The following is a 13,908-nucleotide window of genomic DNA, read 5'->3' as shown; positions in this document are numbered from 1 at the left end:
TACCACTGGGATTTTGAACCTGCAACGTCCCACCATAGGGAGACATGCACTGACAGCTCCTACCAACCACTTAAAGGAAATACTTTCTTGACACCATAAGTGGATAAAAATGCAAACGCCACACCTCTCCACTCCTCACTCCTAATCATTAATTGCTCTCTCTTTCTCTAAAAAAAACAGATGAGAATTATTTACCTATTTTGAAAACGATACTCATGCCTACATGCTATAAAAATTAAACATCAGCAGCAAAGAAAATGTTCAACCACAATCAGAGTTTGTTCAACAAAGAAGCATAGAAGAGTCGTAACACTCAAACAGCTAACACGACACCATGGTAATTGCTGTCAATGGAAAATACTGATTTTAAAGATATAAAAATATTAATAACTCTTTTTAGTCCAAGTTATATTTGTTATGTATGTTATATATTCTTGGTTCGCTCTACTTCATGGCCATATATTTTCCACATAACCTGATTAGGGTTTTCCTTGATTTTAAGAGAACTGCTTCCCTTAGAGAGACGAAGATGTGTTTCGAGTGTATTGGGGTTTTATAATTTTCTTGTAAGTTTGATCTCCATGATGGTAATCTTTTGTTATTGATAGTAGATTTTTTTGCTCCTTCACTTATGAATGGAGTTTAAAGGCTAGTGTTTCTCTTCTCTCTTTTTCTCTCTTTCTCTTTTCAATACCTGTTTCACAAAATAAAATATATATCTATGTCATACTTTGTTTGTTTCGTTTTTTTCAACTAGTATTGTTATATGATACATGATTGTTGATAGTAGAAGAATAAAAGGACAAAAGCCAATATGTTTCCAAATTTCAAACTATGCACGCAACACAAACTATGTCTGTATAACTGTCATGGGCTAAAATTTCAAGGCCAACTTTCTCACATTTCAAGCCAAGGAGCGCCTGTGCGGTACTAGCTAGGCCTTGCGACCTAGTCAGCCTCTCAGCACATGTTTTCCACACGTAATCTTCTTACACAACAGAACTTCAACTTAGTGAACTTTCCCTTTCATTTTAAGAAATCCTTTCGACATGGTTGTCGTGCATCCGATAGCTACTTATGTGCATAACCGTCTCATACACCTCCAGCCAAATGCCCAAACGTATCTTGCCGCTCACACAGACAATGTACGCTATCATCGGCCAAAATGTACCTTTACGGCACTATCGACTTAACCAATATCCAATGCAGGTCATAAGGAGCATGGCACATCCCCAAAGCCTTTACCGATGCATGCCAAGCCTTCAAGTATCATTGCGAGCCACCTTTCCTTAATTTTAGTTACCCAAGCCAATAACGCACAGATGCCTTAGCCTCGTGTGCTATGAAGCATATCGTGACTCCATGCACACAACACCGTAAAACCTCACCACCAAAGGGACAAGGTCTTTTGACCCCCAATCCGAAGACCAATTGATGATTGAATACCATATCAAGAGCACCACCCAAACTCATTCGCCGGTACCTAGGCATTCACTCGCCTAGCCCTGAGTCACCATACTCGGTTGGAATCACCTAATGTAATCCCTGGAAGAATTAGCCCTAACCTACACACACCCACGTCCGTCCAACTGCTATGTGTGGGACTTTGAAGCCGAGAGGTCTTTAACCAAATCTCCAAATGCAACATCCTCTGATCTGCTGACACTGCTTAACCAAACAATTCTCCACGTCTGTGTCGCCATACAACAATGCACTAACAATAATATTGTTGCCTATCGCATGCCATGCTACCACCGCACGTCACCGATCAAGCCAACACATACCGCATGTTCCTACACTCGATGCATTTTCCATTCAGTAGAGCTCTGCATTGCGCATGCCTCATTTTGAAAGATTAGCCCAGAACAATAACAATATATATACTATATTACCTTAGATCCTTCTAATTGAAAAAAAAACAAAATATCACAGTTCTCCGTTCATGGAAATTTTGTTTCATAAATGAGAAACTAGCCAGTTTTTCAAGAAAACCATTAGTTGTCTGATGAAGCCAACTTGGCCTTAACATGGAAGCTTTTTGTGACATAAAATGACCGTACTCTACAATGAAAATGGCACATTAAAAAAAACCCATAATTTGCTAAATTCGTTCGATGACCAAAACCGTAAATAGCCAACTTTGTTAAGACATTTTTACCCTTCATATATGAGAAACTCATGAAATTCATGCAATATATCGCTCTGCTCATCAAGTATTACAAACTCTCGCTTAAAAGGAGGTCCACACATTTTTTTTGCGAACCTCATAAACATGCAAAAAATTATATTATTTATGCAGTCTTTTCTGTTAATCATAAAATCATAAATACCTTAGTAAAATTGCATGTTTTATACTAGTCATGGAAAACCGTGCAAACCTCCTTTTTTTTTTCTTTAACTCTCACTTAAATCTATATTTACACATTTGTTTGCAGTCTTCATGAAATGCACAAAAACAAATTTGTGAACCTCTTTATGATGGTAATTTCGTAAATACCTTAGCAAAGTCACATATCTATGACACCAAAGTCATTGAAAATCTTGCGAACTAACATAGAATAAATGCGACTCTTTGAGGATATAAAAAGTGATTGTTCGCACCCTAAGGCTATTTTCACATATTCTAGGATTTCTTTATGGTTCCCAACTTGTGGTCCCCTTCTTGATCTTCCACAAAAAAAATCGTCAACTTTTTTAGCAACTATTTTCGGTCATTTTTTTTTGGCGATTCATCAACAACACTTCATCATTGAGTTTTTTAGATTCATCGATAATGAGTTTTTTGGTAAGCACATTCTTAACGATGAGTTTTTTCGGTAAGCACAATATTTTCGATGAGATTTTTGGTAACATTTTTCCTTAAGTTGTTGCATATACTCTCTTGTACCTTCTTTTATGAGTTTTCCAATATTTTAAGCATTGCAAAATTTTCCTTATTTGATACAATTAAACATTGTTTTATGCTTTTTAAGCATGTTTTTAGTTTAGCTTTTCTGGACTACATACAAACATTATTTGATGACTATGAGCACTTTTATCTTCTAAATCCTAGAGGCTTAAGACTCATGTTTTTAGTTTAGTTCATTGTTTATTTTATTTTTTTAAGTTGTTTTGTATGCAGTGGTGTTGTTACTGGTGCAGTAATCACAACTATGGCTAATAATTTATTCTCATGGATAAATAAATTTTATGCTTTTAGTCTTGTGCATGCTTTAATAGTGAGTATGCATAGTTTGACACAATGTGATGACTTAGAAGTTTGTGTCTGAGGGGCCCATACCTACATTGTCTGTTAGTGTTGGATCATAACAAGAAATGCCAAAGAAGAAAACCATGTACTAGGTCATCATATCTACTATGATGTACACCATCAACTTGACACATCAATAGAGAGGGAACTTGCTTCATGGTCAAAATACTGGTTATCCGATATTTACCACAAAAAATGTAACCTTAGTTATGAGCCACCCTCAAAGGAACAACACAAAACACATGAAATATTGGCTAAATTTCAGTTAACAACTCCTAGGTGGTGCAAAACTGAAACAAAATGTGCAAAAATAGATGAAGAGTTTGTTGCCACAATCATGTCTCTCATTCCGAAAGCATCTAAGAAAGGAGACTCAACAAACAAGAAGTTTAACTCATGCACTCATTATAAAGTTGTTGGTAACCTCAATGATCGAATAGATGAAGTTGTAGATGCAATCATGATGAATATGGATGATAGAGGGGCAGAGGAGGCACCTCAACAAGGAGAACAAGAGGAGATACCTCAACAAGGAGAATGAGAGGAGTCACCTCAGAAAAGGGAGGAGACACCTCAGCTAAGAAAGGATACATAGAAGAAAGTGCAAGCTCAGAGAAAGAGATCGAAGCAGGGATGAAGGTTTGGTGCTCTTGGATGGGTACTTTGGTCATTTATTATTTTGTATATAAATGTTTCTAAGATGTTTGCAATCATTTTTTATTTTACATTCAATCATTTATTAAATTGTCATACATATATTATAGAAGTTGAAGATGAGAAGAGTGATCGTATAGGCTACATGCACTGGTTTTACTAATTTCAAGCACAAGAATGGTTCCTATCTCTATCAGAGGATGCGAAGGACATGCTTGATCATATGTATTTTCGAAAATTCTTGGAGATCACACCATGAAACATCAGTCACCCCTCATAGAGGTCATTTTGCAATTCTGGAATGTGGTAACCGATATATTCCAATTCAGATATATTGAAATGACCATCACGTTAGAGAACGTGGCATAAATCACTGAATTTAAGTGTCATGGGGAGCCAATGAGTGGACATTGATGGAGAGATTTAAAACACATATGATATTTATTTGGGAGAAAAGGATGATGCATTCATATGAGAAAGGATGAAGTTATCATGGCTGATGAGTCACTTTGACCTAATAGAGTGAGGAGAATAAAGAAGAAACTATTATGTGTTGGAGAGAAGGTTGGTAACAATTATATCTTGGATAAGAAACTTTGAGCATTCTTGCTCTACATCTTTAGCACATACATATTCATCGACACTGGTGGGAAGTCAATCCATAGTTTATATATTAAACCAGTGACAAACTTGAAACACGTCGAGTAACATGCATGGAAAGTTGTCGCACTTGCATACTTTTGTGCAAGTTTGATTAGCGCGAGGACTGAAAAAATAAACATCACTGACATGTTGGTGTTATTGGAGGTAGTTTTGAAAACTTGACTTCAGTTGAGAAATTTCATCACATCAAATAGTTTTGCTAATAGCAAAAGAGAGACTCGCTGTTTAGACTTAAAGGCGAAACTCTTATCCATATAAAAGTAAAGTTTCACTTATTTGTGTAACCAAAAACTTTGTATGGATTTTCAATGGAAGGATATTGTAATAAAGATCCAAACTTCTGTTGTTTAGATCCTCATGCAAAGCTTAGTTATGCTCTTATTTGGTCTTTCATGAGAAAGGAGTTTTGAGAAAGGGTAGTGAATGCGAAAGCCATTTTTTTTATGTTTTAGCAAAAGGGTAAAATCATCATAAATACTCTTATATTCAACAAAAATTAAGTTGTGGGATTCAAGGAATATTGCGATATCTTGTTACTATAATGTGAATTCACATTATTCTCAGAGGTAATACAATCATTTTCTATAAAATTAAATCCAATTGTGGCCCCACGTATATAACAAACCAATTTGCTCATCAGGTCCATATATATTCAACATTCATAAACAAAGCCATTAATTTAAGCACTTGGGAAGCAACATATACTAAAAATTGTATGAGAAATATTCATCAAGAGATATCCTCAGGATATTTTTAACATGTTTGTTTTTCTTTTTTTTGTTTCAGAAAAATATTAACTGGGTTTTCTAAAGAATACCAAAAGAAATTGAAAATAAAAATTACTTGAAAAGAATAAAATTGAGTAATAGTTTAATGGTAGAATTGAGACAAGATTTTGATAATCAAAGGTTTTTTCAAAAGGTCAACTAGGTCAAATTACCACTTAATGCCCAAGTAGATCAATGTCCCACAAGGGCTTCACCCATTTGTTAGGGGCAACTTGTGAACGTCACAAGGTAGAGTTTTGTAACCTATATGGGGCATCCCTTGTGGGTGTACTCCTAGGCAAGGAGGAATTTCAAGGGTTTTACCAACTAGAGGATGGGGTCTCCCTTGGCCTAGCCAAAAGAAAAAATAAAAAGGCCGCAATACGTCCATGTATAAGTAGGGGTGTCAACGGGTTGGGTTGGGTTTAGATCCATGTGGAACCAAACCTGGCCACAATTTTTGGGTATGGTATCAGATTTAGACCTGGATCTAATCAGAATTACCATAAGAAAAACCATGTGGGCCTAATAAGAACTACATGAACCAAACCCGAACCATACTTAGTAAAATAATGTTTTTTATCATTTCTACATTAAAAAATTATGGGTCTTAATCAAAACTTGGGTCAATCCAGTGTCTGGTATAAAATTTTACAAACTATACACAGATCCATGTATTAATCGAACCTTCAGGTCTGGACTCGATTCTTAATCGGGTCTTCTTATTTATCACCAAACTAAGACCCTATAGGGTTTGGTACGGGATGGTCTGAGTAAACCTACTCCATTGATACCCCTATGTATAAGTGGTTAAGGTGTGATCCCTTTAGTTAAAGCCCAAGAGGCTAAGGCTCTGTTTGGGAGCATGTTATTGGAGTATTTGTAGTGTAAGCAGAGACAATTATCTAATATAAAATTCATCTAACAGATTTGGCTGCCATTTGGTAGGAGTTGGAGGGAGTCGACATTTTAGGCTGGGAATTAGCCGACTCCAAGTCCTTCAAAATATCCATTTGAACTCCTCTTAAAAAGATGAGGTATTTGTAACTCCTTGAATCACAAAGATTCTGAAGGGTTCCTAAATTTCTGATGGTTCAAAATTTTTATCCCATTTACCTCAGTAAATCTTATATTCACCTATTTTACCTCAATAAACAATAGGATTTTACACCAGTAAATCCTAATTTTTTATGTTATATATATATATATATATATTATGTATATACATATAATATATATACATACATACATAATATATGTGTATACACGTAATATATATGTATACATAATATATATGCATACATAATATATATATTTGTATACATAATTGTAACGTCCATAAAAAATCCAATCTTTTTAAAACTCTCTCAAACCCAAAATTTTGACAAAAAATTGAAACTTTTTATTTATTACAAAAATTTGCATGATTCTCAAAAATAATATGCCAACAAGTTTGTCTATGACCACATTCCAACCATTTCAAATACTAGATGGCCCACCTGAGCGCAAGCGCAAGTGTATATTAGTCTCCTAGTACAAGATCCAGTATATAATCATCCATAAACACAATTCGATTGGGGTCATTACTTTAAGGATTCTCACACGTGGACAAATGTGGAAGACAATTTATTTAAGGTTTAAGACAATTGAGAAGTTACGTAAATGTTTAAAGTTCCCAAACCATACGCATAACCATTGCAAAAATGAAAATACAGAATTCAGAAATCTTCTCATTTCAAAATATTATAATTCTTAAAACGTAAAGATCCAGACAAAAAGTTAAATTGTTACAAGTTTATAACCATCAAAATTTGCCTAGGTTCTTCAGGGATCGTAATAGGTAAGAGTGGAGCCTTCAGCCATACAGAAACCCGCACTTTGCTTCAGTCCTCCACGAGGTTATCTGTAGTATTGTAGGGCATCAATCACTTGCCCATAAAAAACACAAAACTAAACTTGGAGAATACAAATCAAGTTATAATGGTATAATCAAAGTGTGATTTCCATCATTTTAAAAATAAGAGTCAAGAGAATCCACAACACATGCACTTAACATTCAACCACATTTATCATCATTCATTCTATAGCATTCATAATTGCATAAGTTATAAGCATGAAACTCAAACTCACATTGATTCTCAATCATGATATTAAATATTATATTCATTCATATCCATGATAGGTGTTCGCATACATGAACGAGAATTCATAATTTATAGCATAATTCAAAGTGAAGTAAAATACAATAGTTCATGAAAATATAAACTTTCACTTTCTTTATCTTCAAAAGAGCATATTCATGTCCAACTCATAACTATGATATACATTATCTAAATTACTAATTCCAAAATCCATTCTCAGAATATTTATGCACCTTAGCATTCATATATATATATATATATAACATACCCTAATTTGACCTTTCTCGTGTATCTCACACACATAAGCACCTCGCGTGCAACAACCAAGCTTGTGGCTTGTATCAACAGGTCAATCACATGACCAACATAAACATGTCTTTTTCATTCACATGTAACAACTCATATACAATAACCATGCAAACCTTAGTAATCTCTACATGTTCACATCTATATATTTATGCATATGCTAGTAGTGATTCTAAAACATCCAATTCATTGTTTCTCTTGTTTATTCAAACCCATCTAGTATAAAAGAGGGTATAGACATTCAGAAACAATCATAAGAGTACTTATTATTCTATGTATTTAAATTGCCTTCCTATGACTTAACTAGTTCTTTCCTGAGCAATTAAACCCTACAATACAACGGTTGGGAGAATGGACCCATGATCCTAGGTCTTGACCTATGCCAAACCAAAATCATTAATGAAAAATTGAGCATGCATCCCTAACTCTGCAGGGCTGTGGTACTATCACCTAAGACTCATTGGTAGACTTGTCTTAAAACTTCTGTGAGACGTGAACAAGAGACAACTTTAGTCCTAAAAAACTCAATGTGTCCCACGAGGCTTGTACCGCTTTTCTCTTTCTCGGTAGAACAAGAGACCGAGACAGATCCAACCATCTCAAAGAGCCCGGCTTCACTGGCACCTCAAATGGACCCATGGTCCAGTGTTATCTTTATTATTAAGTCATAGGTTACAACCAAATATCATTATCTTATAGAATAACCCTTTCATGCCCTCATGCATGATATCAACAGTTCATGCCCTTTTCGCATAAAAAAAAATAGTCTATGCCATATGCATAACTTAATCTTATATGCTCTCATACATGTATATGCCATAATCATTTTTTTCTTTCATGTATGATTCAATCATGTCATGATTTATTCTACACATGCTCTCATGCATGATCCATTTCTAATATGCTTCAATTACAACATGCCTAATGTATGATTCTTCCATATATGTTACCATGCATGAACATGTTATAGATGATTCATTTTTTTTCATGCATAATACATGTCACATTATAATTAGCACACAAAGAGGATATGTACTAATACATATTCATATTCACATGCATGATATGTTCATTCTATAACATGTACTCATGATATATGCTTCACATACATGACATGAGTCACTCAGTTATTAATTCACATAAGCATTCAATGTGATCAGGTCAAATACACCAATTTATGCACATATATTTCACACAATGCATACTCAAACATGTACCTGCAATAAACACACTTCATATTTCACTAACTATAATCCTGACGTGCATGATCTCCGAACTACAAAAATAAGATCACTTTTATTCACATACATTCAAATCATGCTCAACATGATCTCCGAACTATAGTCATAATAGTCTTAGATATCCACAACTAGGTGAGTGTGCGAGCATATAATGGTATGGCATACAAGCACTTCTATCTTCATACATTCAAACCATGCTCAGCATGATTTCCGAACTATAAAAATAAGATCACTTATATTTTCATACATTCAAATCATGCTCAGCATGATTTTCGAACTATAGTCACAACAGTCATAGATCTCCACAACTAAATGAGTGTGTGAGTAAGAAAGTGTTGCATATAATCAAATAAATATAGTGTATGATGCATTTGCACCACCTACTTACCAAAGGTATTTACCTAATTTGTGTTCTTATGTATTGTATTCATTGCACATGACATTTCTAGCTGCAAGCGATACTTAGCAATAAGTATCATTTATCCTCCTTTTTTTTACCTGTAAGTAAAAATTTATATCTAAGTTTATTTCCTTTTTTATCGCAAACTATGCACGTACACGTGAGAAGATCCCACTAGCAATGTACATGTTAACATAGTTAACTACACACTATCACACACTCTCAAGTGCATGTTTACAATGAAAACTATGAAGTTAAAAGTCTATTTATACATGTATCAAGACATACTCAACTTCGGTATTATACAACATGCTTAACAATGTTAATACACTACATTAATCGTGCTAATAATAAGAAAAGCAAAATTACTAATTTAATTCATGCCAAACCATCTAATTATGCAATTCTAACTTAAGTTGCAAAATTTACACTATGTTGGAATCCTACTCAACATAGTACTTGAAATACATGAGATTAATATCAAACAACAAGAACTCACATTATGCAAATTTAGTTTAGAAATCCTACCTTTGTGATGCGATGAAAAAATATAGCAGAACTCAAAAACCAAGAAGTCCCGCAAAAACCGCAATTGCCTTACCGCATAGGTAAAACACTGAGCACTTGGTGCACGACACGCAACACCAAGTGAAAAAATCTAGAACAGATCAACTAGCCATCCTCTCACAGTGAGAGAGAGTGCTACAATGCTGCACAAAACTGAGGAACTTATCGAAATCTGCTTTCGCACATGAGCGACAAAATTTATAATGTAAATCGATCATTCGATTTGCGAAAACCATGAAACAACCAATTAAAGAGTCCAAAACCAGATTGGCCCGAAGTGTGGAGCATTGCCACATGCTGCACATTGTCCAACACATCACCTCGATGATAGCACAAAAATCAAAGCACCCAATTTCAAGGAAAAAATTACATTTCCTTGGAAATCAACTCCAAAATAGGGAAAACACAGAAAAATGATGGTGAAGAGAGGGATGCACTTGCAGCCATGGCTGAAAGTGGTGTCGTCAGCAGCCTAGCATGATTCCCAATGTTGTGAATCGGGCATGCAAACCAAGGCAATGATAATAATAGAAATCAACTAGAAGTATATGTAAACAACGAGTAATCAATGACTCAACAACAACAACAACTACGCCTTCATCCCAAAACAATTGGGGTCGGCAACGAGTAATCAATGACTAAAATTGAAAATGATGCACATAGGTACCTCAACCCACTATTAAGCATGAAAAATGATCCCAATCTGCTGAGCATGGATCCCTATGCAAGGGAACATTAAAAAATAATCAGAGAGATGGATTCAAAAGTACTTATAGAGAGATGGGTCAATATCAATATGTTCGTTCTTAAGGTAGACACAACTCATTGTCGATGGTAAGTTGTTGAGGGTGTGCAGTTCTTTTCTGGGGAGGAAAGAACATGCCTCCTGCAATAATAGGTCGAGGGTCCAAGCTAATCGAAGCATCGGGGTCATGAACAAGACTCCTCAGGTAGCAACTGGGTTGCGCAACACCCATGGCATAAACATTGAGATTCAATGCCAGAATAACCCTCACCAACAACAAAACCATCGAGCACCCAGATTTCTTTCTAAAATATGTTGGGTTACAGATTCTTCTTGGCAAGAAAACACCAGCACTGAAAGACTCCCCTCTAGAACCATATTTTTTGAGAAAACCCGCTCCCACGCCATTGTGGGTAGCTGGAGAGGGGGCCAAGCAGATGATGACAAGGAGCAGCATCCTGACACGCCTCCAGCCGGTCATCTAGCCGTGAACCCAAAACAAAATCCTAAAAGTCGAAAACAAATTAAGCCTAATCCCCAATTCAAAAAATCTCAACAAAATATATTGAACCAATGTAAAAACCCCTTTCTATCTACACAGAACCGAGAGCAATGCGTTTAAAGAAGAGGCAAAAAGGCTTATCTCAGAAACAAGGGCATTCAGATGGGTTAGCTTCAGGTGGCTCCCCGGCATGAGTGGTGGAAGACGGGCAGTGGCCGACGCCAAAACATGGGGGAATCGTCGAGGCTCGTGATGAGAACCGAAATTCGACGAAGATTTTGGTGAAGGATGGTCGGCCTTCGGTCAGGGTTGGGGGGAAAGAAGGAGAAGAGATGGAAAAAAAAAACGCGAGGGGATGTCGGCTGGGGTTGTGGAAAAGAATGATAAGAGAGGGAACAAGAGTGCCCTAATGGCCTCACCCATTTCTCTTTTGCGTGAGTTGTGTTGGGTCCAGATCAGGCCCGGTTTGGACCCAAACAAAAACAAAAACAAAATATATAATAATAATAATAATAATAAAGAATTAAAACTTAAACCTATTGAATGAATAACAATTTATTTTTAGACAAAATATGTTTTAAAACAACACCATGATAAAAATAAGATATTTTACTTGTTTTATTGTGAAAAATCCTTAAAAATTTTATGTTCGGGTCGACATAGTTGGGGCCAACCCATATAGAGTTCAGGTCCTTTATAAAATCCCTAATTTTTTTCTAAATTTATTTCTTATATGTTATTCATATTAATTACTTGTCTAATTTTAAATAATTCAAGGGCTTTGGTATTTTTTAAAATAATAATTTATTCAATTAAAATATTTTCTATAGTTTATTTTATGACCAAAATACCCTTTATTAGAATTTCTTTTGAAAATCACCAAAATGCATCTAGTTAAGTTCAAAAGACATTGAAAACACCTAGATGAGTTTGTGACCTTCTAAAACAATTAATTTTCATGATAATTTAAATATTTTAATAATATTTTATCTAAGGTATTCTTGAAATGACCATTTTACCCTTATTGGCCAGTAAGATATAATTAAGCATATAAAATACCCAAAATTGATATTTAAAAGATAGAAGCATATTTTTAACTCGAAGATAAGTTTAATTCTTTATTTATTTAATATTTCAAAATTTTATGGGTTTTATAATAATATATATGCACATATTATATATATGTATACATGATATGTATACATACATAATACATATAATATATATGTATACATAATATATTTGCATTATATATATATATATATAATATTTATACATATATACATAATATATATGCATACATAATATATATATATATAAAATAATAATTTATTCAATTAAAATATTTTCTATAGTTTATTTTATGACCAAAATACCCTTTATTAGAATTTCTTTTGAAAATCACCAAAATGCATCTAGTTAAGTTCAAAAGACATTGAAAACACCTAGATGAGTTTGTGACCTTCTAAAACAATTAATTTTCATGATAATTTAAATATTTTAATAATATTTTATCTAAGGTATTCTTGAAATGACCATTTTACCCTTATTGGTCAGTAAGATATAATTAAGCATATAAAATACCCAAAATTGATATTTAAAAGATAGAAGCATATTTTTAACTCGAAGATAAGTTTAATTCTTTATTTATTTAATATTTCAAAATTTTATGGGTTTTATAATAATATATATGCACATATTATATATATGTATATACAAATAATATATGTATACATGATATGTATACATACATAATACATATAATATATATGTATACATAATATATTTGCATTATATATATATATAATATTTATACATATATACATAATATATATGCATACATAATATATATATATATATATAAGCCCTAACCCAGCCCAAATACCATGCTACTGTTCCAAACATGTGAGGAATGAAGAATAGTTACAAGCCCGAGTCCTTGAAGGAATTGTTTATGCGAGAGAGTCCACAAACTCCTCCCAAAGCCATTTTTTTAAAATTCCGGTAGTTCTACTCTGCCCAACACGTGTGCAGCCAAAGCCAAGGTCGTTTCGAGTGGGGCCCAAAACTGCCAAAAGGGAGTTACAAGTTGCGCAAGTTTCTGGCGTGTAACAGGTGAGGGTAGGAAGGGTTAGCGTGGAATATTCTCCTGGTTTTCCTCCTAAGAGTCGTGTGAAACGAAATGAGGTCGAATTGCTTTCAAGGCAGAAAATATTTTGATAAGGGGAAACTGATGGCGGTAATGGTAATGGATTGGTGGTGGTTTTCTCTTCAACTTCAAGTTCTCGGCGTTACGCTTCATTTGAATAGAAAGGGAAGGCAAGTTAATTATATGGGGCTTTCTTCTACTACAACAATGGCTACACTGCCGTGCAAGTTCTAACCTTCTATCATGCCTTTCTAAACTAATACAGCTGAAGTACAAGCATGGTATGAAAAAACCAACAATAATAATTGGTCATCGCTTGCAGCCGCTAGAGCAACGATAATTGTTGCGTTACAAGGTTTCCCACATAAAATCTACCAGTCTTATTATTTACAAGTGCAAGAAATTTAAAGCAACCAGTATGGCATCACACTAGTGAATTGGTATTAGAACCGTAACAACATGTCAATAATGGTATAAGTAAACACACACAAAGGACCATGGTACAAATAAAGGGTGTTGCCAA

Source organism: Nuphar pumila, chromosome 10, assembly GCF_984573655.1.
Source record: "Nuphar pumila chromosome 10, dmNupPumi1.hap1.1, whole genome shotgun sequence".
Lineage (NCBI taxonomy): Eukaryota > Viridiplantae > Streptophyta > Magnoliopsida > Nymphaeales > Nymphaeaceae > Nuphar > Nuphar pumila.
This window is presented reverse-complemented; position numbering follows the sequence as displayed.